A 22,400-nucleotide genomic window follows, 5' to 3' on the forward strand; every position below is an offset into this window, starting at 1 on the left:
GGGTGAAAAATTCCTTGTCCCATAAATCTGTGTGGTTGACATATCTAGGTAAATTTGTATCCTTGCTCAAAGGGATCACTGGTTTTATTCTCTATGGATTTTTCACTCACTCTGTTGTGGAAAGTGAGTTGAGGCAGAGAAAAAATTGCTTGATATTTGAAGGAAGGTTTACATTATTTTATATCATCCACACTGCTCTGTTGTCACTTGGTTTCTTTTATGAACTGTTTAAAACATGATAGTATACTACATAAACCTTGCCCATTTTTGAATATGGAGTTTGTTCCACACCCGGAAAGTCGTGAGCTCAATATTCCTCTCACGTCCTCATCTGTTTGTTGGACATAACTATATTAATCCCCAAATAAAATATGAACGCATTTGGAACTTATATATTATATTTATATGAAACACATGCTATGTTTCCTACTTTATGATTTTATTTATTTATTTATTTTTCAGTCAAGGTGTCTCTGATAGTCTCTAATATAAATGAATAGTACTCTGTGTTTCAAGTAAGACACCCTTGAAAACAAATCTGAACATCGGTGGCATTAAGGTAATTGCTAAAACCCAATAATTTAGTTTGCATATGCATCACTTGATCCTTCCCCTTTATATTTCACCATCAGTGATCAATAACCCACAGGACTCAGTACAATGAATAGGACTTACAAGAGCGACAGAACTTCTTTTTGTGATCTCTTTTTAATAAAAGGGTGGGGGCAAATAAAGCCCCCACCCTTTTATTAAATGGTTAAGTAAAATAAATAGGTCTCAGTGAAATAATATTTTAAGATCAAAGAGCTGCTCCATGTTTTGTACAATATTATCATAACAAAATGCACAGAACAGCAGCGAGCTGCAGTCCCAGTGAATTATTTTAGTATACATGATACCACTCTTCTCAAAGCTGGAGCCATAACATGTTGTCAGGACCGTGTTTTCTATTTGTGCTACACGCTTTAAAATTTAATTTTCTCCAAAACGTGCAGTGCTCCTTGGAACTGAAGTGATTTTAAGTGCCTGTGCTGTGTTATGACAGCGGTGACGGTGGCGGTGCACGCTTGGCAGAGGGATTAGGTATGGGTCAAATGTTTAACCATCTGGATTTGCCATGAGAAAAACCTTATTTTTGATACCTCTGCTTAGACTGAGTGGAAAGCGATTCCTCCTTCGCCCTTTCCAAACTTTTCCTTGCCCTGCGCGGGCTGGCGTGGCCGTGGAGCCGCACTTCTCCTACCACCCTGTGGCAATGGCATGCCATGACACACGGCAGCTCAGCCCGCTGCTGCCAGCGACAGAGAGATTTGTCTGCTGGTGATTAATTCTAGGAACAATTAACTTCCTTTCCTTGTTTTTTTTTTTTTTTTTTTAACCTCAATGCAAATAATACATGCGTAGGTGCAGAGTGATAAAATGAGAGCAAATCTGTAAAAGAGATTACTACTGCTAAACTCTTCTGGATGTGTAACTCGAACGATATTAAAATAACTCTTAAATGCTGAGAGGGATAGACTATGGTTCTGTGTCTGAACTATTTGTGTATTAAAGAGATAGAAGATCTCAAAGAAAATATCTGGGCAGTACTTTAGACACAATTTGCTTACTTAACGTATCAGGAGACGATGAATGCAAGAAGTTATCTTGATCAAAAAGAGAAAGGTTAATACAATTAAAATTTTCTCACTGCATGCACATTTCACAAATTCTCTGCATTTTATATGTAGCAGATGGTGTTCAAACGAATCAAGAAGCTAAAGCTAAAAAAACCACCCTGATGCAGAAACTCATATATTTCTTCAAACGATAAGATGAACTGCAGATGTTTGTTGAAGAGTACTGCTGACGCAGGCGACCTAAGAAGCAAAGGCTTAAAAAGAAGAGTCCAGTTGTGTTTAGCACTGGCCAACCACTCTAGCTGTCACTGCATGATTTATGAAGCTTGCTTGCTCGATTTTATGTCGACAGAGAAATTGTGATTAAAAAAACCCTGAGCAGTTATCTATGCTAACAGGGAACGTGGCAAAACTCTAGCTGCAGCATACCTTACACCCCTCTTGCAAGTTTAGCTCTTCTGGGCAGACAAAGATATTTAAGCGGCATAACTCACTTCCATCAATCTTTCAGAGTTTTGACCAACGTGCTTTCATGCTTCTGCATTTTGTCCACATGGTTCTTGGTAGTGCTGCTAGAATACTGTGCTTATCTGACACCTGCAGTCAAATTAATCCCAAGTTAAGCCTGACAAAGTCACTAAAAGGAAAACAGTTGTCTGTTTAAGAACTTGGGAATCAGACACAAAACCAGCTGCTTGATACATGCTTAAAAATCATTAGCAAGCATTTAAAAATTAATTTCAAGATTATGCTTGATAACATTTACAAAACCTACAATTAACTCAGTGTTTTACTGGGACAAAGTCGCACCCTTATGTGTCAGTGTTTCCACACAGAAAATCACATGTTCTTAGGACCTGTTGCAACTTGGCTGTAAATATTTACTTTAGACAGCAGTTTAGTAGTACACAAGGTTACAGCTCAAAAGCAAATATTTCATACCAGGTCTCAAATATATGGATTTTCCCATTTGTAAATGATTCAGGCAGCCTTTCCCCTCCCTTAGAACTGCTAACTCAATCTATAAACATAAATACAGCATTTCAGAGGAGAAAGGATACAAATCACATATCAGTACAGTAGTCCTCAGGGAGTTTATTATGGGGTAATTGGACCAAACAAGGGCCAACTTCTGGCCTGATTTACAGTCTCAACAAAACTATTGACATCAGCAGAGGTCTAAGGCAAGGAAGAATTTGGCTTTGAAGGGTGGGAAAATTTTTAAATTACTCCAGCTTAGCCTCCTTAGGCTAACTTCTGCTCAGAAGAGGCACCATTTTATAAATGTGATTTGCAAGCAACTCAACTTGCTGCCTGTGCATGGGTGTAACTCAGAGCAAGGCTTTGCCTCCCCAGCAATGCTTACTCATCAATTCTGAATTTGGCTTCTCCAAACAATTATACCCCTCTTCAGATATTGCATAACATCACTGAGCATGTGTGGTTTTCTTATATAATTCCTAGTTGCAAAGCAGAGCTCCAGGCTAGAAGCCGTCACACAGGGTATGAGCAGCTTCAGAAATAACCACCATTCAGGTTTGTTTACTGCAAGGAGCTCTTGAAGGAAACCATCAAATTTAGGAAAACAAAGTAAGTAACCAGCTTGTGTCAGTGCAGTTTTGTTAAATCCTTCCTAGGATTGCTCATGTTCCTGTGGGTTAGGAAGAGGGTGTGGGGACAGGTTGGTGTGGCTACTGGGATGGAACCAGCAGCAGAGATGAGGGGCAGCACCATGCCCAGTGAAAAGGCATTTTGTAAGGTTTGCACAGGAATTTTGCACCGTCAATGAACGTTCACTCAGCTACAGCTGGAACTGGAAGTGACCCAGAATAAGTGTTTAACAGGTCATGGCAAATTGCTTGGAGATTTCAATGCATGTGACCATGTAATTATATCATACATATCTTCTAAATCACTGGTTTTGTGGTCCCAGAATCGTTACCAGAGACTAAAGGGCAGCAGTGTCTTCATCTCAGGGTTGATATGAGGTAACAAGGGGTGTAAGGTCTCTGTTTCAGATTAGCATGTGGGTCAATGTCTCTGAACTTGCAGCTAGAATTTTTCTCATTTATTTTTGTGTCTTAGTTGGTATTTCTTCCACTAGCTGCTCTGCTTCTGTGATTTTCACTGAATTTACCGTGGAAACAAACACTGGCAGTTGAGTCTGAGTCAGATTGTGGTTCTGCCAGCCACGGAGTTTATGAATGTGCCTCATGACTCAGTTTTCTGCAGTTTCTTGAGCCGTGTGCAATCAGAAATAAAAGAGATGTTTACAGGGTAGTTATGGTTATTGTCAAACACAGGAAATATTTGCAAACATGTCTTAAAATCTCAGGGAAGGTGCCTGGATATACTCTATGGGTGGGCTGTGTCTGTCTGTCTGTCTGTAACCACTACACAAGAGAACAGATTTATACTTGTCTTCTTTGGGTGCTCTGGGAACCATTGGCTGCTGGACTGGCTGCAGAGAATTAAATCTGGTGTGCAACGGGACTTTCCTACCTGCTTTATGATAGATTTTACATCCAGTTACATGCCAAAATTAACTCAAAAAGATGCTGCATAGGACAGGATTGGAATCTCTGCCATGTGCACTTACACTGTTGCCTGCCTGGAGATTTTCCTTTGCTTGAGTGTGTCCACCTGGGAATATATTTGTGCTTCATCCTCCACCTCCTCAGGGCAAAAGATGTCTTTTAGCTTTCTGTTTGCATAGGACTTCAGAAAAAAGGGGCATTGGTCCATTTAGAAGTAGACCCCTCAGTTTTCCCAGGGGTATGGGTGATGTTCTTGCCAGGACATCACCTGTACCAGACAGGTATAAAACTCACATCCAGGGAATGCAAAATATGCAAAAGTGTCTTAGATACGGCTACAGCTTCCAGTACACTTTCCCCTTTCCATCTTTCTTTGCTGGAGGATGCTATGCCAAGCTGCTTTCCTGCCTGAGACAGTGTGATGAACACTTGTCTTCCACTTACTTCTGTGGGACATGCACGAGGCAGAATCTGATTTTACAAGCTCTTACCATCCTTGGAAATGTCATTCCTTTGATAAGGCACAATATTATTTATATACCTTTCTGCATTTCACTTGTCATTAGATCTTTGATCATGAAAAGCCATAAATATAAATAAAGTATTATACTATCCCAGCAAGCTGCAAAAGCATCTGTTTAGTCCCTGAAAGTGCTTGCAGAACAAACAATGCTGTGAAATCATTGTTGGCAATGCCTGTGTTATTCTTGCTCCTGATAAATGCACTATTGAAGTAAACCAGCTCTCTCAGCATTAATGATCATTTGATTAAAGAAAACTTTCTAGTTAACATTTTGTAACAATGTAATAAGTAACTTTCAATTAAATTTTTCTATATGTGGGGAAAATGTGTAATGAATAAATCAGTAAAGACCACATAATGGAAGCCTATTAGCAGGGTGAATATATTCTTGTAACTCAAATTTCTATACCACTTTAGTATTATCTTCTATCAGAAGAGAAGGTACAATTACCAATTTTATCTTATCTTAGACTTATTATTAAAGAGTAGTAAAGGAAACTTCATTCCAGAAGCTATAATGTGATTTTTGATTAATGGTGGGGTTTTTATGTGACAAGAATATTTCTCCTAGGCAAAGCAGGCACTTGTATCTTTGCCTGAACTGACTTGTTTCTGGCAGGCCTTTCACTGACAGAAAGTTTTTCTTCTCTATAGAAACATGTATTTTTCTGCATGTATAGCAGATCTAGGTGTACAAGATCTAATGCAATCTGAACTTGATCTATGCTACATGAAAGGAGTTAAGCCTTTATCTCACATTTTAATCCATTTAACAAGTCTCACTAAGCAATAAACACCTTCCACTTTATCTTATGAAATGTCAAAGCTGTAAAGTGAAAGGTTACAAATATGAGCAAAATTCATCACCACTTGAAGCGTTGCAAGTAGGTCTCACACTTGTAGGTAGGTGCAATGGTTATGGCTACTGAAAGCTACATGTAAATAGTGATGGCCAAGGGGGTGTCCAAGAAATTATTTGAAACACATGGAAAAAGGAATCTATCCAAGACTTGCAACTGCTTTACTACTTTCATCTAGACTTGTTTTTCCTAGATTCTCCTTAGTTTCAAATTGCATAAATATTACTCTGATTTCCCTTTCAATATCTATGTTTTCCCTGCTCTTGCATCTTCTTTCATATAAATGCACATAAATAAATTTACATACATGCATAGATATATGTGCTTATGTCAATTGTCCTGGTTTTATCTGAGATAAAGTTTTTCTTCCTAGTAGCTAGTATAGGCCTGTGTTTTGGATTTAGCATGAGAACAATGTTGATAACTCACTGATGTTTCATTGCTGAGTAATGTTTATACCAAACTATTCTCTCCTCCATCCTGCTGTGTGGTGCTTAGTTGCTGGCTGGGGTTAAAACAACATTAATATATAAATATACCCTCATATATATTCTTTATTCTTGCATATGGGCAGATATTTAGGTGATAACTCCAGGCTGACTTATGTCTGACAAGTCCACTAATAAACTGGCCCTGACTGGCATATTCTTTTTCGTTTCTCTTCCAATTTTTAAATATCTATTCCCAATATAAATTTCATAGGTCACTGAAAATGCACAGTGCCCTGATGCATGGTGCTGCTGTATTGAATAGAAGGTTTGCTTCAAATTCTATACAATTCAGTGGACATTATTTCAGGGAAAATAAGTGTTTGTGTCAGATGAGGCATACATGCAATTCACAGAATCCTTTAAATTGTTCAAAATGGGTGTTTTTACTGATCCCTTTAAATACCAATGGGTTCCTTTGGAGTGGGACTTCTAAACAGTTTTAACAAGCTGGTTTTTTACCCTCCCTTGAAAATAAAGAGGCAATCAGAGTCATGTTCACACTCTTCATTCAATAAATGCTGGAAGAGTCAAAACCATTAAGCCTTTGCAACCAAATGTCTGTTTCTGCCAAACTGTATGGAAGCAATATCTTTTGGGGTTGTACCCAAATTGGCTAAGTGAACATGGCCAGCAGCGTTTCAACATCTGTGTTCCTGCACATAAACCCTCTGGTGATTCACTGGCTGCTCCTGCTGCGTTCTCCACGGTATCTGTAAATATGCACAACATATGAAACACCTCTGTAAAGGCTCTTCCAGCTTGGAGGCCTTCTTCTGCCACAAAACCCCCCTGCTGTTGATTCAGGTACAAATGGGCCACCGGTTTATTTTCCAGGGTAACCACAGCACTTATGAACTCCATTCAAGTTTGCAGCAACACTGTGGACCCAGTGCAGATTTTATCCATCCCTTTCAAAACTAGAAGAAAAAAAAAAAAAAAGGGCCTTTCAATTAACCTCACATTAGTACAAGAAAGATGATGTCATAATTTTAAATGCGTATTATCTTGCATGAAATATAATGCCTGTGCAGAATAATTTCCAGTTTCCCCTGCCGCTAGTCTCTGAACAAATACAAACAAAAAAACAGTAGCAGGTCAGAGCCCCCATAATTTATTCATTTTCCCTTCCACTGAAATATTTTACAGTCCTCCATTTATTTGCAATTTTTTGTTCTAAAGCAGAAATCCCCTCGAGATCTGGCATCTTGTTTGCAAGAGCGTCTGCAGGGAAAACAAGGCTGATGGCAGCTGCGAGAACAAAAAGGCTAAAATGAAATGGGATATGACATCTTCAGTTGTTGCATGGATGTCTGCAAAGAGATTTAATGAGAGGCACTCGTTTTTACTGTAAAACCTCACAAAGGGTTTTTCATCATGCAGTGCTTGCTCCTGTGCCCCTGTTGTTTTGGCCCCTTGTTTTTCCCATTCTGCCCTTTGGGTTATGCCTCTGCCCCACCCCTGGTGTCTGCCCTGCTGGTGATCCAAGCTGATGAACTGTGATTCTGAGCAATACCCAGGCAAGATAGGTATCCCCTCAGTCACAGGCATGAATCACACAGAGGGCAGGCCTTTTCTCCTCTCTGGGTTTCATGGGGGAAGGGGAGCAATGATTATGATCTTTTAATTAACACTGCATTTAACATAGCAAGAAACAAAGGTGTTTGTTCTTGGGCTGGCAAAACAGACTCCGAATCAAACCTGAGATAATGGAACTTTTAGACTTGGAGTTTGGGACAAAGGAACATGCAGTGGGGTCATATTGCTCAAAGTCCCTGCACAGGGGATTGCAACACAAAGGAAAGGGTTTAGACACCAGTAACAAATGCTACTGAGCTTCACTGCTCACATGGCAACCCAGGAACAAGACCTTGCCACCTGCAATTTCACAGAATATCTTTGCCAAAAGAATCATCTTCAAAAAAATGAGGACCCACAGCCCCTTGCAACTTTCCAATGTCTTATTCTGCTCTTATCTTCATTAATGTTCAGATTTTCAACAAACTGTGGAATGGATATGAATCCTGAGGTTCCTTATGCTCTGTTTTGAGGCATTGTTAGTGTGAATTGACAAGTCTGGTAATGGTGGGCATGGTCCAGCCAGGTTATTCAAAGCCGTTTCACTGAATTAAAACTTCAAACTGTTCCTGTTATATTGAGCAAAATGCAGATTTTGGGGACATTCCTCACATGAGTGAGAGTGATCATATGTATAATTGCTTTGGAAATGATGCCTATGCTTCTCTTTTCTTCCTTTCCACCCTTATCTCAACACAGCCCTAATTCCACCGGGACTTTTGCTGGGGCTTCCTATCACGTCAGGTGCTGTGTTCACAGACAGATTTCACAAGAGCAAATATCTATGCAGTATTTGGGACTTTCATCACTAGTTGGGCAAAAGCACTGTCTAGTTAACAAAAAAAAAAAAAAAGAAAAAAAAGGAAAAAAACAAAAAAAGAAAAAGCCTTTAATGAGGTTAGAAAATAAAAGCTGAAGGGTCCTGCACTCCCCTGGTTTGGACTGTACCTTTTCCCTGCATGCACAGGACCTCACACCCTTGTGGGATAGCAGAAAAACCCTACAACAGCCAAAAGCAATAATGTGAGATTTCAGAATAAACTGCAAAGGCAGAACAAACCATATGGCCTGGGAACTATTACAGTGGGTGTGATCCTCCTCTAACTTACAACTGGTGTAAATCAGTTTACAATTGATGTAGGACTGATACAGACCTGATGTGCCATAGATTAAACCCCTATTGAAATCAATGGAGTCAGGCAGGTACAAAACTTGAGGCAAAGGAGTGGAGAACTAATCTGATTATCTCAGAGTTATGAAAACACCATTTATTTTCAGAATTGACATACTCTGTGGTTTCTGCTGCTCGACTCTCCAAACATTCCCTTATACTGAAAGCGCACTTGAAAACTTTAAAGATTTATTGCACAGCCCTCAGTTTGGGTAGGTAATTAATTGTGATGACTATTTATTTTGGAGCTGCTTTTGTGTATTTTTGGAGGAAGAAGGAAGTTTGCTGCCAGGCAAGAAGGAATCTTTGTTTTGCTTCTTATAATTTGTGGCTGTGTCAGTGGCTGATGCATGAAGTTATAGGAATAGCTGCAATTGCTTTTTTGCTTTGTGAAAATGAACTGAGCATTTTCTTAGCCCTCAGTTTTTTGTTATTTTTTTTTTGCTTCCCAAGACTTTGGCATCTGTTGCTGTCAGATAATTTGTGGCACGGCCCACTTGACCCTTGGTTCATAGGTCATCAGAATCTATATGAAGGGGGTTATTCTCTGCTATTGTTGAGCAAGGGATTTACATCCTAACTCGTATTAATGCTTGTAAATCTCTCATGCATCATTGACAAGAGGAGGCCTAAATTACAATCATATTTGCTTATGAATACTACCAGACCACTGACACAATCCAAACAGGCATGGAAATGGAATATTTGAGGAAGATGAGGTTTCAATTGAAGTCTAACAGGAGTCTGAACCTGCAAACCTTGTAGGAGTGCAACTAGTTAGATACTTAGAAATACATTATTGATTGTTTAAAAATAAGCAAAATGTTTAGGAGAGGCATTGCAGCCTTGTGGCAACGGAGTCACCCAGCAGAGACACAGCTGCCTGAGCAGAGTGGGTGAGCAGAGGGAGCTGCACCAAGTCCTGGGCTGCTGCAATCAGGCAGAGAGCTCTGAGAGGAACTCAGCAGCACAGGCAGTTAAACTGTTGTTGAGATAGCTTAAGAAAAAGAGCAATGTGAAATCAAATACACTTATAAACACTACAAGCAGGCCTTTTGCAGTCCACTCTCTAAGATATATTTTTTATTATAACCATCTCCATCTTGGTGTCAGGCATTTGAAGTAAACCAGGTATTTATTGTGAAAATCATAGGAAAAACTCCTTTTTTTTCTAAACTAATGCTTTCAAGAATGTCACTGGCAATCGATATTCCTCTGACGAGAAATCCTTCAGTAAGATGTGCATTTCCTCAAACAAGAACAAATCCTGTGATGAATCCTGTGTGCCCTGCCTTTATTCAGTTATCATTAAATCCAAACTTGTCTTGAATCCTTAAAGTCTGTACTGAGGAAGGAGTTCAAAATTTGGCTAACAAATTGATTGTGAATGATTTAATCACCTTAAATGAAGAAGAGTTCTGGGTAACCATAGAAATATTATCTCAACACATAACACCTCAGAATTCAATCTGAAGTCTAAATGGTTTTGCTAATTCTGATAATAGTATATACTTGTCTTCCAATTGTCAAAAGTGAAAATCAAAGACTATGCAGTCAGTTAATCTGCAATTAAAACCTGTATATGCTTGCATATTCAATGATAAAATTAAGATATCTAATGACTGAACAAATCAGAAGAGAACTCCCAATTTTATCTCTGATTTTACATTGTCAGGACTTTTTAATGCTTTTTTCCACCCTGTAGGAGCACACCTGCATGCAGTCTACACTTCCCTAGATACAATATAAAGGATATTTTCCTCAGGTTGCTAAACTGAGGCACTGAGGGCCTGAAGGAGAATCCCCACTCACACAGTGGGTCCCTCTGTCCCACAGGAGCTGGGGTTGCTGCATCAGTCCATTCTCTGTCACTGCATTCATCGCCACAAACCTTACAAGTTCAAAAATGGAACAAATTTAAATAAGTTCTTCTTTCTAGAAGCAGTAATCTGTTATTTTTAAAAAAAGTATTTCACAACAGTTTTCTCATGTGCCTAAAAATATTTTTCATTATTATTGAAGCAGCTGAAATATTATATCAAAAATTATTATTTACAATTATCAGTTATTTATGAACAATTTCTTTCCTTTTTTAGATATTCATGAATATTTGCTGATAATTTTTTTGACAGCTTGGTGTCCTTTAACTTAGGACCTATTTGTTTCAGTTCGGATGTTCATTATCTGGAGGTTTCAAAGAAAAAACTGATGCATCTTTCCATGTGAGGAGCAAAGACTTTTCCCACACTGTTTATCTCATCTAATTCTTAATGAATGATGAACATATGATAAATTTTATATTACTTACAGGGTGAGAGATGTATGTGCATATACATAATATATCCTATATCATGGATGCATTATTGAGCCAGTATAATCACAGAGGAACAAAAAATGGGATATTAAAGAAACACTTATAAATTAAGTGCTGTCAGAGATGTTTATGTGGGTTTAAGGCTGTCCATTTTACAGATATTATGTCTCATCATTTAAACTGCAGGTTAAATATCAGAACAAATCACTCTTTTGCAGGAAATAATAGAAAAACAAAGAAATGTAACTTAAGCACAATTCAATTAGATGCAAGGGAATTGAGCACCTCAATTCTTAATGAAATTAATGATCTTTTATAATCACAAATGGCCAGACCTTAATTTTACTTGCTATTTAAAAGATGACACCTAGAGTAAAGTCATGTCCCATAAACCATTAAGTGTCTCTGGGATTCAGGAAAGACTGTCCCTTCCTGGATTAGTAAGAGAGTGTCTTGACACACCTTTAATACTTCCAATACCAAGACAGCTCAATTATGACTGCAAGATTTTGATTAAAAGGTAAATGGAGCATCCCAAAGCCAAATGAGATCAAGCAAAGGGCACTCATTAGCTTCAGTGGAATATGGCATCTGCCTAAAAGTCTCATCAACAGCCATTGTCATGTGCAGCTACTTTGAATTTTTAAAGACTTGGTTATAAATAAGTCCAAAATAACAGAGGAGTGATTTTTAAATTATGTTAACCTTAGTTAAATATTAAAAAAGCTTTTCCTTATGTCTAAGCAAAACCTACCTCTCCCTGCAATCCCTTTACTTTCTGTTAACCTCTGTAGAATGTCTTAATTTGCTCCTTTCCCCAGATCTTTTATAAATTTTATGCCTATTATCTCACTCATTTAAGGGCTTATCAGAAAGAATTTGACATAATACATTTTAATAAACTGTTCCAATTGTCTTCAAAACAGAAATCTTTCCACCAACAGCTGAGTTAGGATTGACTTCCAAAAAAATTACGCACAAAAAAGAAAGATAACCTTGCACTATCTGAGAAATATATGAGAAATAATAGTGTGAGAAAGTTAATAAGCTGGGAAAGTCACCCCAAATTTTAGTTACTGAAGGTGGGAGGACAGATATTCTTGTGCAATATAGGATTGCACAAAAGGAAGAGGTCAAGTATCCTGGGATTTTGGTTTCACCCAAATAAGTACAGACTGACTCGTGGCATTGACTTCCAAGCTTGTACAAATAGATGTAAAATGAAAAAATGAATGAAGCAATATTAGAAAAGTCAGTGTATCAGAGCCTGAACAATACCAGTATTTCGGCAAAACTTCTACCCTGTTTTGCAAGCCCTGTAAGCTTTCTGAGCTGAGCAATAATGACTATTTCTTCATATCCCCTCATTATAACTTTCCTACAAATAGGTCTTGACAGTAGAATCATTATCCCAAACTTCTAGGATACAAAAGATTACATATATTGAGATGCTTTTGTTCTTTCCATGTGACCCTCACATTACCAGATGGCAAATTACTGCATTTTTCCTCCTAAAGGGCTGGGAAGATGTAGCCCATACTGACTTAATCTGAGCTTGATGAAGTGGTTTGTATTTGAGATAACAAGATTAGATTATCACAGTTTATTAGTTTAAAGTCTTTCTGACAGAGCCTTGTGTTACCTGATATTAAACCATGAATCATCTCTGCGTGCATGCCATGGGCCAAGTTCTCCCCTGGCACAAAATGACACAACTCCACTGATGTCCTCAGAGCTGCCCTTGCCAAGCCCAGCTGAGGATCTGGCCCTTATCACACAATTTGTTACTGAAAAGTCAGCCTTTAGAGAGTTCCCCAGCTTGATCTACCTCACCAGTCCTGGTTAGTCATGCCCTGGGGGTAGCCATGGTAATCTCCTTTCAATCTGTACTTCTGGAATGGAATTGTTTGGAAATAATTCTTTCAGCTGCGCACCTTGCTTTTGGGAACTTTGCCAAGAGGCTTCTTGCTCTGTTTTGAAATAAAGACTCACATCTCTACTGAGATTTTGGCTCTATTCCCTGTTGCAGAATTTTCAGTAAGTTATTAGGTGCATCATTACCCCATTTCATTTCCTGACTGTTCTGACTACCACCCTCCTACTTTTACACTGAAGCCACCAAAATTTTTCCTCAGCCCTCTCCCTGAGTACCTGTTCCAAATCCCACTGAACTCCATCCAAAGTTTCCCAGCAAACTTTCTTAGACTCCTAGGAGAAAATAAAGAAAGCTATCTAAAGTTTTTGATTTAAATCTTTTATGCTACAGGTTGAGATGCTGGAGTGGAGCACAGAGAAGCAACAGGAGGATGAGATTTTCACTACTGCAATGTCTTCTACAGGTTTTCCTCTGCCTCTGTACCTGCAGGAAGAAAATCTCTTGGCAAGAACCTGGTTGTGGACTTTGTTTCCATTTGGACCATACTGCTTCCTGCTGAAAATTAGCAACTCACTTCACTGGAAACTTTCTACAATTTGCTCAGGTTCATAATTTTCAGGGAGAGAGAAGATTCTGAAGATGTGAAATACCCATTTGTGGGTCTCTAGGTTTACTGTGAGTCTCTGAATTTCTTTCATAATATACCAGTGGGGTATCATTCTGATTAATATTTCTGCATTTTCTGTGTTCAGTCTCATAGAATGCCTTGTTAGGATCAAGAGCAGGAGAAAAAGATGAACATGCAGACAGGTTTCCCTGAATAAAGCACATTGTTCATCCTTTGGATTCAAGCAGTTAGCTAAAAAATTAGATTTTTCTAGAGAGAAGGAAAAACTGGATAAAACGGGAGCATCTTCCATCCAAATTTACATACTTCTGAAGGCTGATAAATCTAATCTTCCTGAATACACAAAAAAAATCAAATAGTAGGAGATCTCCCCTTTGCCTATGCCTCCAGTCACATCTTGCACTCTGGTAACTAATCTCACTCTCTCTTTCTGGACTTCTGCCCCATGTCTGTATGTCCTCTGCTTCCTTCTCCTCACTTCAGCAAATATTCCTCAATGGCCAGGCACTTGCCTGTGCTGTTTGGGTGATGACATGTTTCTTGGCTTTGATTTGGAGGCTGCTATAGTTTCATAAATGACTGTAAGTGCTTATTTTCAGCTCTCTGGAATGAAGGGCAGCTGTTACACCTTGGGCCTCAATAACATTTTGTCCAGCCAAGACCGACTTCTTCAATCACCTCATGGAGCCAGCACTGCTCCTGAACACTCTGTTGGCTTGTCCTCTGGGCTCTAACATCCTTCTGGGTCTGCTGTTTTCCTCTTCTCCCATTGCTCTGATACTTCCTTCATCTCAAACAGACACAAAAATACTCATGAACATTGTCACTGAAATCCCCTTCAATGCTTGCTTTTCCTTCAGGTTTTAAAACGTGGCTGTATTTGGGATTGAGATTGCTGTTGTTTCAGCTCTTTGGTTCCATGCTACTGCTTGTATTAATCATTTTAATTAGTGGACAATTTAAACTTCCAGATTTTTTAGTGGACAATTTGAACTCCCTACCTGATTTTTTTTTTTTTTTTTCAGTTTCTATGCTCATACAGACTAACAGCTTGGATGCTGGCTTGGTTCTGAGAAACAGAACCTGCCCCATGTGACGCCCAGTGTTTTTTCAGAAGTTATTCTCTGCATTCTTAATGGTCTTTTATAGAGAACCTCTCAAAACAAAAGTAGGTAAAATTGCACCCATCAGAAATTGTGCATGTTTGGTCCTGGAGCAGAAGATCAATAGCAAAAGTTTGTTGAGCTTTTTACTTCTGACTTGACAGGAAACTATCAGAGGGCATATCAGAGAAGGCAGAGATGAATGAGGGAAGGATTCCTAGAACAGTGGAGGAATTCCTGCTTTACAAACTCTTTCTAGGGGAACAGCACTAGTTCTTCAAAGAAAGGAATGGCTCTGCTGCCAAGTGTTTCAGAATATTAATGATCCAGTTTTTGCCAAGTGTTTGGAAACACAACCATGGAATGGTTTGGGTTGGAGGGACCTTTAAAGGTCATCTAGTTCAAGCCCCTGGCTGTAAGCAGAGACGTGTAATTCCAAGAGGTTGTTCAGACTCCTGACCAAACTCACCTTTAACGTTTCCAGGGATGAGGCTTCTGCCACTACCAGAGGCGCAGGTCTGGTAAATCACTTGGGAATCCTCTCCCTGACCTCAGCTCCTATCTAGACCAGATCTCAACAGAGCCTTAAAGATTTCTTCGGAAAAGTAACAGGAACAGTTTCAGCTCAGTGCTGGGAAATGAGACACTCGGCACTAACAGATGTAATATTCATCTTGTCGCATACCAGGTTGCCCTACTGATCTTTGAGCTGCTCACACAAAAAGCATCCTATTGAGTTTCTGCTGAAATCTCTTGAATGCTCAGCAGCCCAACCACGCAGAGGAATATACAGAACAGGAAATTATTTTTCCCCCAAAATTTTGATGCACTGTTTACAGATAAAATGGCAAAGTGCAGTAAATATATGCTTATGAGCACATTTGATTGTACACTTATAAAAATATTCAGCTTAGAAACATTTTATTTGAAATTTCTGAATATTAAAACATAAATGAAATTTTGTTATCTTTGTGTACTCAACTTTATTTGAAATGCTATTATAGCTTCAGACTATTCAAACAATAATACTCTGGATGCCTAGAAAGCCTACAAGGCTTCATGAGGGCTTTTTTCAGGCTCTTCACAGACATTAATTAAAGCCGTGAGAAACTCTGTGCTCTTGGTACTATTTACAACTACTTAGTACTACCTCATGTGCTACATCTAAGGTCAAAGAGCAGATCAGTAACAAAACCAGTGTCAGAGTTGGAGTATCAGAACTGCTGAGACCTGCCTGAGCTATTGGGCATTGTCTTCCACCAGACCATACTATCAGTTATGAAAATAACTTTTGAGTGCTCAGAGAACCATCCAAGTACAGTTACTATTAATACTTATAAAAAAAAGACTGTGTAACCAGTCTGAAGGAAAACCCCCCAAACTTGTAAATGTGCTATTGACAGGCAATTTCATTAAATCTGGTTTCACTTTATTTGGGTTATATATTCCATTTCATAAAAACCTTATCGTAAAGATCTAAATCTGTGAAGAAAGACATTAAGCAATTCTTTATTATCTCTGCTGGTCTATTAAAACAAATCACATCTATCCCTTCCTCTATTATTCCAGGGAGTGCAAGGGCTGATGTATTTTGGGATAATTGCTTTGGCATCCCAGGTTTATTCTGTCACTGCTGCTGTGCAAGTGCAATATTAAAGGAGTAATCATCTTTTTTTCTGTATGGCCCATCACCATGGTATATAAGCAATATACAGTCTGCAGATTTTGTAATAGGTAAACCTTTCAAAAATTTTATTGGCAATTTTTTTGATAAAGACACATGTCAGACTGCACCCAGTTTATTCATACTCTGTAAGGTGTTCTCTAGCTTCGTAATTTATTAACAATGGTCATTTGTTACACTGACAACTTAGAAAAACAGATTACTTAGAAGTTATGATGGGGTAATTCTGCTTCTTGGAGCCTCTGCAATGAATCACTATTTTCCCTCCCTCCCTTGACCTAATTTCAAAATCATATACCTGTGTAAAATATTGTGATGAGAATTGTGTCTAATTATCTTCTAAATTTTTCTTTTAATTGCTAGAAGGATACTCATTCTTGAATAAGGGAGGTATTAATGATGTAATAGTGTTAGAGAGTCCTTGAAATCTAGATTAATTATTAGTTGTGTGGACTTCTGAGAGTTTTTGATGTATTCATTTGCATTCACAAAGATGGCTTTTTAATTAAAGAGAGTTTTTGAACTTATACAAATGAGCCTTTTGCAAATGTCCCTAGAAACGTGGAAAGTGTTAAAAGTGAGAAGAATCAAATTTTTCCTGAAATATTACCTCCTGCTGCAAACACTGAATGACCAAAAACATTTGAAACTCCAGACCTCATGTCAGCAGCTCCAGAGGATCTCCAAGACCAAGCAGAATTATAAAAGCCTGTGCTTGTTTCAAATACCACAGAAATGGTTCTGTACAAAAGAGCAATGTCAGAATATCTGATTTCCATTTCAGCTTCCACCACAGCATATGTTTCTACCTTTACCTGCATGCTTATTTTTTCCTCTTTAGAAATTAGATCCTCTTTCCAAAAGACTCCAGTGTTAAATGTTTCCTCATTGTAACTCTTATGATCCCTTGTTGCCACCTCAAACTTCTGGTTTTTCTTTCTTTCTTTTTCTTTGTTCGAGATCAAGAGAACAAACCGAAAGCTCTCAGTCTCCAGGTCTGTTTCACAGATTTATAAATGGTACCATATTTCCTGTATTACAGCCATTCAGCTCTTAATGCAGCCTAACATCTAATTTACAATTTTGACTGCTGCTACATATTGAATTTGAGCAGATGTCTTTACTGAGCTGTCCATAGTGATGCCTAAATAATTTTCTTCAGAAGTTCACAGCAAATTCAGATCGCAGAGAGTGAATACTTAGTTTAATTTGTACCTTCTGAAGCAAATTATTTTGTAAAGAAGTGGGATCTCATCTGACAGAATACTGTCTGATCTCCTCATTTTTGTGAGATCTACCCAGACCCACTCATACACCTCTGCCAGGGCTGGCTGCCTAATTTCAGTTTTCAGTATGAGCGTAACACCAGCCCCTTCCCACAACTGTGGATCTATTCCAGAACTGGGACCTTTAATCCTCCTCCATGGTCCTGTCTCTTCCACAGCTCTCTCTCTCACACAAAACTGTAATCCAGAATTACAGGTGTATTTAGTTTGGTCTTGTGATAACTTTTTAAAGTCTATATCACAAATACCCACTGATCTTCCCATGCCTTGTCTTGTTGAAGTCTTTGTAAGATGGAATAAAACAGATTTATTTGCATCTATTTCCTCTTATGCTCTTCTTGAAGATAAAGTAGTTCAGAGTGCCACTATAATCTTCATAACTTATGGCCATTATACTATATCTAGTATATAGTACATATATATATATATACACTATAGTATATACTATATATATGTGGTATATAATAATATATAGTATAATGGCCAGCACTAGCTACCTGGCCAAATATACTATCTGCACATATAGAGCATCTATTTAATGTTTCATTTCCAGGAGAATAAATGCTTGATCTAAATTTCCCTAAAACAAAATAAATATCTGACTGAATCAGGGCTATTTTAAAATTTTTACTGTTGTTCATGCCCTCTGTTTTCAGATCTTTTGTCTCTGATGATGTCTAAACTTGATGACATGTGCTAGGTACAGGGTAATGTAGGTATTATTATTTCAATATTTTTGGAAAATAACATTAAATGCCATTCTGTTTCCCATTCCACTTCTATGTTTATTCATATTTTCATTTTTGAAAGTGCTTCTTTTCTGTTCTGAGTCATTAAAAAAATTAATTTCAGCCTCTGGTTACTTGTTTTTCTAATTTCTTGTAGTTCTCAGACATGGAACCATATATTCTCACCTTCCAGAAACTTTTCCTTCTTTGCTTCACTTGAGGAAAAGTTTAATTTTCAAATCATATTTTCTGTTGCTTGAATAGACATTTGCAACTTGGGTTTTGACTGCTTCTTCCCAGGTAGCTTTCCTGCTCTGTAATTGCATTTGGTAGTGAAATGTGAACACTATCCATGGTTCTGTCATTATTTCCTTAAACATATTCTGTGTTGATTTCCTTCCCTGAATTTTCCCTTTAGCATATTTCCACGGAGATAAACAATGTTTTTTTACCCTTCCCTTTCACATGCATACATATCTAGGTGTAAATTCCTTAAAAGCCAAATTGTGCTTCTTCATGCCATGAGCACAGTGTTATTTAATGTCTCACACCGTGTGCCGGCTCATGTCCTGCAACAGAGGAGCTGTTCTGATCAGCAGCACCTCCTGTCACCCAGGTATTCCTTTCCCTGACCATCTTCTGAGGCAATGCTCAACCAGCTAAGCCAGGACAGACAAAGGCATTTGTTATTCACCAAATTTTTTGTTGTCCTCCTTCTGGTGTTTTCCAGTGACCTGCAGCATTGAAATTGTTTCTATTGCAGTTCCTGCTGCTCTCGGTCTTGCCGTGAAGTGGGAATTTTACCTGTGAGGTTTCTGCATCAAGGTCTGCATGAAGACCTTGAGACCCCCTGAAGTTCTCCTTGAAAAACAAGAGGAAGAAAAACACACACCTGAATGAATATTTAATAGCTGGAGAGTCAGGTCCCAGGAGATGAGACCTGGAGGCTCAAGTTGTGATTGTGTCTGCTTTTGAGGGGCACCTTAAACCTGAACTTCTGACAGCTGGGTGAAAGATGCAGTCAACAGACTTGTGGAGTCTGTCTTAAAGCTGCTTCTCTTTTTTGGAATAAAAGTAAAGATTATTATTACAAAATGTGAGTGAGTTAATGATCATTGGTGCCATCACTAATTTGTCTTTCTTGTTTTCTTTGAAAGCTTTATTCAAATTGATATTTTTCTGGGAAAGATTTTGCTTTCTCCAAGACAAACTCAATTGGAAATACTAGAGAGTCTAAAAATTTCCCCACATATGTAATTCCATTGAGTCACCTTCTTTTAACCTTCACAGGTGAATATCTGCACTTAGCTTCAGAAAACATTTTGCTTTCCTGCTGAGTTGCAGACATTTACCCATCCCTGATTTGAAATATAGATTTTGCTCATATACTTAGACCCACAGTTGGTGCTGAACCAAATTCCTTGATCTAGCACTTTTATTGTGTACAGAATTCATCTGGTTTTAACATTTCCTCAAATCTTTGGTTTAAATAAATCTTCCCAAAAAAATTCATGGTGTTCCTTGAAGGGACAATGTTTTCATGTTGCTTAAAATGTAAACCATCCGTGCAATGTAAATGCAAACCTCCAGGCAATTCATTTTCTAATTTGTTTTCTCCCGCACTGGAAACACAAGAACACGTACTTCATTTACATCTATTATTACTATATTATAGATATTGTTATTATTATTAACAGTATTATTATTATTTACTCTGGGGGTGCTAGGTACCCTCAGGCAGATACATTGTAAATTGAAACCAGATGTCCAACGAATTGACGGCAAGATTTCCAAGCAGGACTGAAATCTTTTCCTAAAATTCACAATGCTGCAGACAAACCAACATGAGTCTGTGTGACAAACAGGGAACAGACCACAGCAAGCCTGAAATTATGTCACATATATCCTTGTGTTTACACAAAACTCCCACTTTTCAGAGTTTTAAGTTTGCTCTTCAAACAAAAAGTGAAAAAATAACAAAACAATTAGAGAAAGTAAGAGGCAACAGTAAGATTAGAAAATAGGGAAGGTACATTCGGAAGCCATTAACAACCCAATGCTACTAACTAAAGCTAGCTTTAAGATAGTCCCTCCTGGGAGGATACTTCAAAGATCCTCGAATAAAAAAGGCAATTTATTGGCTAAGTGATCTTCTTAGAGGCCCCAAATTTCCTACCCAGCCCATTTGTTTTCCATCCCTCTTAAATTTTAAAGTCACCTTTGCAATTGCTCAAGATCTTTAAGGAATATTTTTTTTTTAGAAATTACACTAATTGGCCTATTTTTACTCCCCTCTCTTTGCCCTTAAAGACTAGGAAGCTTGGTGCCTAAAAATAAGTCAGAGTGAGGCGAAGTGTGTGCTCTCCAGATGGCGATCAGCGAGGGAGCTCCTCCAGCCCGCGCTCTGTGTGCGCTACCTGCGCTCCCGGCTCTGCCAGTTTAACCATTGCAGCGGGGCTGAGAGCAGCCAGCGGAATGTAGGGCACCAAGCTGCCCTGCTGGGGCTGTTTCCCACCCAACTGGGGCTCCCACACTCAGAAATGTCGCAGCAGGCTGAGGAGGAACAGAACCCATCTCCCCGCAAAGCTCCCATTGTGAGCCAGGGGCTGATGGCAGCGTTTAACGCCTGAAACTGGCCAAAAGTAATTGGAAGTGCAGAACATGGAAAGACAGACCTGCAGCAGCAATGTGTGATCCCAACGAGCTATCCTCAAATGATATTTTAATCGTCTGCAGCACTCTCAAAAATACTGCGACCACTACTTTGCCCTTGAAAGAACATGGCAAATTATATCAAGGGACTGTCCTCGTGGCCCCATGCTTGGACATTGAGAGGTACCCAAAGCAGGTTAGCTGCAGTGAATCCTGCAGTGCTCTGCTCCCCTGCAAGAATCACAGCCCGTGCTGATGGGGCTGTGTTGATTTTCTGCCTTGAACACTCAAGAGACAAAAAAAGCATAAACTCCAAGTCCTCCAGCTGGCAAGGAGGTGAGAAGCTATACCTAGTAAAAAAATGCAGCATGTGCTTAATATTAAATCTGTGAATCTCACTAAATTTACATGTGTTAAATGGTGACATTTTTATAGGACCATACAGCACCCTTAGAAACTGAAAGTTCTCAGCATAAACACCCATTAAAAAAAATAGGACTCATTTGTCCATATTTGTTAGAACAGAAAATGAAGAAAAATATTAATTGAACTGTTTGAAATTGTTGTTTAACACTACAAGCTGCCAGGACATACAAAAGGCTAGACTTGAATCATGTGCACTGTTCCAAGCTGAAAATACATACAAATATCTGAGAGATGTAAATGTAAATCAGGATATTTTACTTTTGGAATTTTGGGTAGAGGCTGATTTTGGCTGGGAATAAGGAGTTCACCACCTGCTTTTTACCTATATAACACTGCTTTTTTCCTCATCAGATCCTTCTAATGAGCAGGAAGGAACTAAACTAAACTAACTAGCCAAATCAGTGTTTTGAATAGGTACCTGCCAAAAAAGGGATTTACACATGAGAGGCTAAGAAAGTTGTAGAGCTATGGCAGACAGAAGAGGCCACAAAGTGTTGAATCTTTTGTGGATTAAGCCAAATTTATTTCCCAGACATCAAAAGATACCTCTTGACTTTTCTGTGCAATGTCTGTAATCTCTTTTATTTGTACATTCATGAACGGCTGGAACCCTCTGTGGCTGCTGATTCCTACAACTCAGGGGCCACAGGGTCTGGCACAGCCCCACACAGGTTGGGAATGCCCCAGAGCCAGAAAATTCAGTCCCACTTGACATCTTTAATCAAACTCCCACAACCTATCTCCTTTTGCAGGTGGCTGAGGTGGAAGGGAGCAAAGCAGGATCAGAGCCAATGTGGTGTCTCCTAATATCTGTCTATAAAGGAGAATTTAAATGACATTTCAAATGAAGAAGAAAAAGATCCCCCTTGTCTAGTTTGTGCTGAATACTTTTCCCCATGGTATTCCTCATGTTTAATTTTTAGTCAT

The 22,400-nt window shown here is 38.7% G+C and overlaps 1 long non-coding RNA gene across 2 annotated transcripts; it reads left to right on the forward strand.

The window, feature by feature from the left end:
- Window positions 1-3,043: 3,043 nt before the first annotated feature.
- Window positions 3,044-19,490, forward strand: LOC115496028 (uncharacterized). Of its 2 annotated transcripts, XR_012056838.1 has the most exons (4): window positions 3,044-3,209; window positions 13,357-13,641; window positions 18,324-18,379; window positions 19,159-19,490. It is a non-coding gene; the product is annotated as an uncharacterized lncRNA (long non-coding RNA). The 2 variants fall into 2 exon arrangements; XR_012056837.1 differs by lacking the exon at window positions 18,324-18,379 and having other exon boundaries at window positions 3,048-3,209.
- Window positions 19,491-22,400: the final 2,910 nt, after the last annotated feature.

Source organism: Taeniopygia guttata, chromosome 7 (assembly GCF_048771995.1).
Source record: "Taeniopygia guttata chromosome 7, bTaeGut7.mat, whole genome shotgun sequence".
Classification (NCBI taxonomy): domain Eukaryota; kingdom Metazoa; phylum Chordata; class Aves; order Passeriformes; family Estrildidae; genus Taeniopygia; species Taeniopygia guttata.